The following is a 6000-nucleotide window of genomic DNA, read 5'->3' on the forward strand; positions in this document are numbered from 1 at the left end:
AGTTCATAAAATGTTACAAAAAATGAGGGAGTGTTTTGACTAAAGTAAAAAAGATATATCACTATTTGTACTTAACAGCTAATTTAACGATTATTTTTACTAAATGTTTTTATTTTAAATCACTATATAAAGAGCTAGCAGTTAGTAAAACAATTGACAGTCACTGAAACAGTTAATAACTACTAAAATAATTAATATTGCCAAATAAGCCCTATATTTAAAACACTTCAATAAATAGAAAAATAAATAAAAAAAACTATATTCAAAACACTAATTATAATTTAATTGATATAGGAAAGAGATTATAAATTGTGGCATGCACGCATGGGTTTTTTTTTTTAATGACAAAAAGAATAATGACTAGAGAGGTAGGTAGAGACCAGCAATTTTCTATTACAATCAAAAAATCAAATTATATGGACATTAATTAATTTATTCTATTTAATTTGATTAATTTTTTTTTAAGTGTCACAAGGGTTTGCGATCGCCGAAGGAGATGGCGATGAATATTGGTTTTTCCAAGCCAAGCCAAACTGCGGGTTGTTCACCAATCTCTCCTCCTCGCTGAAGAATTGAAAAGATCGGTTTTTCATATTAAGGAGCAAGGATCCACATGGCTTTGAGGGAGTTCCACGTAGTTAGAAATATTTGGTTCCTAAAGTGCTAAAGAAGATCGCCCTGAATAAAGATGAGGACACCATGGTAACAGAATTGAAGAATCAAGCGACCGTTCATAAATATTCATGTTTGGATGCGGGTATGGCTGAGCTAAAGTGGTGGATGATGCGGATGATCGCCCGTGAGGACTATGAGCTGCAACTCTCTGACCTCAGCCCTAGGATCGGTAAAACCTGAACTTTAGGTCTTACACTCTCAACAAACTCACTAACTTATTTTATGTGTAGATATGGCTGGAGGCGAATCCGCAAAGGAGAGCCGCAAGCGGAAAAGGGAGCTTGCTCGAAAGGTGCATGAGATGAAGGAAGCTACAATCGCCGCTCAAGCCCAAGATCGGGTTTTGGTTGAAGTTTCGAGTTCTCCATCCAAGCCTCAAGAGCAGCCAGCCTCGGAAGCGGAGGTCATCACCTCCCCACCTCGACAGGCCGAACCTTCGCCTCCTCCGGTCTCTTTAAGTGTAGAGGGGGGGTCTTCTGGACCCGTTGCTCAGCCGCTCTCTCGGGGTGCCTAGGTCCTCCTCCAGTCTTTGGAAAGGAATCGCTCAGTTTGGGGCAATCCCGATCTGGCTAAGGTCCTAGGCGCCACCATCTGCTTTCAAGAAGATAGGACTCGGATGGCCCAGGATAGCATCGATGATCTTCTGACTAAGACAATGAGTTTGGGTTTGGTGGCTATTGCGAACTAGCAAATGATCAGAGAGAAAGCCCATCTCTTGAGGAGGGAGATCATCAAGGCGGTCCAGGACGCAGCGGCTGCAAAGACCCAACTCTCAACTGCCAATGATCGGATAGTTGAGTTAGAAGATCGAGTGAAATCTTACGAAGAAAGGATGGCAGAACTGGAGCAGGAACTTTAAGACGCTCGGGCCTGTCGAGATGTCGATCTCGTTCGATTCTCTGAGAAGCTCAAGGCGAAGGAGGAGGAGGCCTTTGTGAAAGAGGCTGGGGCTTATGTGAATGCTCATAGTGACCTCCTGGCCGAATTGGTGAAGCGTTATCCTAAAGAGGACTTCACCTGGATGGAGAAGCTCGCTCCGACAGTTGAAGATGACAGCGAAGAAGAGCATGAGAGAGAGGAGAGAGAGAGAGGGATGAAATTGAAAAAGTAGCTCAGGAGCAAGTTAGGGAAGACCCTCCTGCCGAATGACTTGTGTATTTTCCTTCTAAAATGAATTTTTTTTTTGTTTGACTAATTTTTGATGAGGTCAGAAAAATAAGCATTAATTGAATGAGTTCAAACACAAAGCTAAAGATCGGTTATCGAACATAATTGCTTAAAGAGATCGGTGAATATTAAGCGCGAAAACCCCTTAAAAAGAAAAAAAAAAAGAAATGACTTGAGATCGAGTTTTAGTCCAGATTTGCCAGGTTCAGGATCACCTATTTAGAGATAGGATAAGATATTAACTTGAAAAAATGTACGCGAGTTCTTATCCTGAGATCGGGTGGAACACTGAGACGAGAGATCGGCTTAAAAGACACTTGAATTAATTTTAAAGGTTCGCCCAAAATATGGTGTCTACAGTTACCCCTTTTCACATGTTTTCTATTTGAGAGAATGAAATTCTCTCATATAGGAATCATGTAAAGATTTAGAACTATATTTTGGGCGGTTGGAATACTGTGATTGAAATCAACTTAGATCTTGAATCCAGAGGTTGATGGCAGGAAATTAAAATTAACTTGGATCTTAAATCCAGAGGTTGAAAAATGCTGAAAATTAAAATCAACTTGGATCTTGAATCCAGAGGTTGAAAAATACTGGAAATTAAAATCTAAGGTTGATGACAAGAAATTAAAATCAACTTGGATCTTGAACCCAGAGCCTTGTGATGTGATTTCTCTTTAGCCTCTGGCTATTGAGATTCTATTTGTTTCGAATGGCATGATCTAACTGTGGGTTTTATGAAATGTGTTTTGATACTTCGAAATGAACTTGGTTTGCATTAAAACCTCATAATTCATGTTTTGTGTTTAATGCTCATGTTTAGTCAAATTTTTTTGAATAAATGTGATTTAAGTTTTGCATAAAGATTATTTTAGTATGTTGTGCACCACTGAGTCCTAGTACTCAGCGATAGCTTCTATTGCTGTCGCAGATACAGAGACTAAAGGAGCAGCAGACTGAGCTGCTAAAGATTGAGGATCAATAAACTTGAAGTCTTCGGGTATAATTTATACCCTAATTGTAAATATTTCTTTTGATGTATGTGTTGCATATAAATGTATGGACATGTAAATGGGTCTTGAGCAGCTTGTACAAAAATTTGTATGAAGTTTGTAATAAAGTTTAGTTTGTATTTCTTTTGATGTAAATTTTGTAAGAATGTATATAAATTGTTTTGTCTCTAATGAAATATGAGTACAACTATTTTATTTAATTTAAATGAAATGTATTGCTAATATGCTGAGGATTATTGAATTTTGAACTTGAGAAATTTATTGAAATGATTGTGAAATTGATTGAGTTTGATTGTGAAATTGAAGTAGTGGTTGAGAAAAATTTTTAGAAGTGCTTTTTACAGGTATTTGAAGAACTGGTTTCTCAAAATACAGACAGAACTCTGTCAAAATTTTTATAAAATTTGCGGAAAACTAAAATGGACCAAAAATATTAACTAGTTTTAATTTTAACTAAATGTTTTAAATACCTATTAGAAAATGCTCACCACTTGTCAAAAATAAGAAAATTGTTTTAAAATCCCTTGTAGGGTACTTAATGAGTTATCGGTAGGTGAAGTTCGGTAGTTCATTAGGTATTCTACGAGATCATGTTATGCCTTACAGAGGGGTAAGGTGTGACACAGAAGTTGATAACAGGAAATTAAAATACTGGAAATTAAAATCAACTTAGATCTTGAATCCAGAGGCCGATAACAGGAAATTAAAGTGATGAAAATTAAAATCAACTTGGATCTTAAATCTAGAGGTTGATAACAGGAAATTAAAATACTAAAAATTAAAATCAAATTAGATTTTGAATAATTAGTTAGCTATTATGAATGAGTTGTACTTTGAATGTTCAAACTACAAAGCAAATCTGATGCAAGGTGTTCATGCCATTAAAGTTTACTTAACAAGGCCTCGTAGTTAACCGACTAATGGAAGTAGTTGGAGCAAATCCCAAGACTTATCTCATTAACTACTTTGTCATTATCATTCTGAAGACTCAAATGTTTTCTTCGAAGAGCCCCTTCAGCTTTCTCCTTTTTTTTTAACTCTCTTTTCCAGGGTGCCTTTCCGGGTTTTCACCCTTCACTCATTTTGTAGAAAGCGCCCTTGTGGGTTTTCGCTTTCTTTTTCATATTTTGCTAGGAGCGCCCTTTCGGGTTTTCACCCCTACTTTTTTTCTTTTTTTTTTTTTTTGGCTCTGATCCTCAGATGTAGGTGCACCAATCGCCTGTCAATCGTTTACCTCCTGCAAATCTCAAAACAAAGTATATGAAGTTACCTATGTTTAAATCCTCATCTTATAATGAAGCTTTAATAAATTAATAGCCCATAAACCAAGGTAGACGACTTAAGAACAAATTTATTCATGAAATAAGGAGGTAATTATATTATCACAAGAATAAAGATACATTTTTGAAGAAAGGGTACAAGGGCAAGTCTCACGAATTCCTTTTAGTTAACTTCTAAAGAACCCCAACCACCATCGTTTTAAGTAACCCTCTAACAAGCGTTTGTGCTATGATAACTTATTGCTTCTTGATCCTGAACCCCCTTATTTCTCTGCTGTTTCTAACTAGGAGTGCCCTTTTCGGGTTTTCACCCCTAGTTTTTTTTTTTTTTTAATTCTCTTTTCCAAGGCGCCCTTCTGAGTTTTCACCCTTAACTCATTTTGCAGAAAGCGCATTATGGGTTTTCACCTTCTTTCTCACATTTTGCTAGGAGCGCCCTTTTAGGTTTTCACCCCCATTCTTTTTTTTTTATGCATAATATCTTCTTACAGCATCTGTGTTTACTGGCCTCGGCAATTCTCCCTCGTCCATGTGAGTCAAGACTAATGCACTGCCAGAAAATGCCTTCTTAACCACATAAGGTCCTTCATAAGTTGGTGACCATTTACCCTAGGAATCGCTTTGATTTGGGAGAATCTTCTTTAAAACTAGATCTCCTGGTTGGAATTCGCATGGGCGTACATTCTTATCAAATGCTCTAGCCATTCTTTATTGATACAACTACCCGTGGCATACCGTTGTGAGTCTTTTTTCATCGATCAAATTCAACTGATCTATCCTGGATTGAACCCATTTTGTCTCGTCTATCCCTGTTCCTTTTAGAATCCTCAAAGAGGGAATCTCCACCTCTATGGGTGAAACAACTTCCATTCCGTAGACTAACAAATATGGGGCTGCCCCAGTGGAAGTTCTTATTGTACTCCGGTAGGCATGAAGGGCAAATGGGAGCATATCATGGTAATATGGTCATCTTTTCAATTATGCGTTTGAGATTCTTATTGGCAGCTTCCACAGCTTAATTCATTTGGGGTCGATAGGGTGACGAGTTGAGATGGCGTATCTTCTATTGATCGCATAACTTTTGAACATTTGGGCCATTCAAATTCTTAGCATTATCAGTGACGATCTCATTGGGAAGGCCATACCTACTGTTATTTCTGAGAAACTTCAGAAATGTATTTTGAGTAATATGGGCGTATGAAGTGGCTTCGACCCATTTGGTAAAGTAATCAATGGCCACCAAAATGAACCTGTATCCGTTGGATGCCTTTGGATTAATCGGATCAATTACATCGATGCTCCACATCGCAAAAGGCCATGGTGTGATGAGATTATAGAGTTGATGAGGTGGGACATTTAACCGGTCAGCGTAGATTTGGCATTTGTGACATCTCCGAAAATATTCAATGCACTCCTCTTCCAAAGTGGTCCAAAAGTACCCCCGCCTTAAAATTTGCTTAGCCATCATGTGTCCATTGCTATGAGTAGCACAGTTCCCCTCATGGATTTCAAAAAGAATTCTCTTTGCTTCTTTTGTATCTACGCACCTCAATAATTCACCATTAGAGCTCCTCTTGTATAGGATTTCGCCACTGGGAAAGTATCCCAATGCTAACCTCCTGATCATTCTTCTTTCATTTCTACTTGCCCCAGGAGGGTATTCTCTACTTTTGATGTAAACCTGGATGTCATAATACCAAGGTTTGCCATCCGTCTCCTCTTCAGTCATGAAGCATTATGCCTGTTCACTCCTTGCTTTAATTCGTAATAACTGCGTTATTTGTCCTTTCTCCATTTGAGTCATCACAACTAGAGTAGCTAAGGCATCGGGGAATTGGTTCTTGTTACGATTCAAGTGAGTG

This window comes from Hevea brasiliensis, chromosome 10 (genome assembly GCF_030052815.1).
Source record: "Hevea brasiliensis isolate MT/VB/25A 57/8 chromosome 10, ASM3005281v1, whole genome shotgun sequence".
Taxonomy (NCBI): Eukaryota; Viridiplantae; Streptophyta; class Magnoliopsida; order Malpighiales; family Euphorbiaceae; genus Hevea; species Hevea brasiliensis.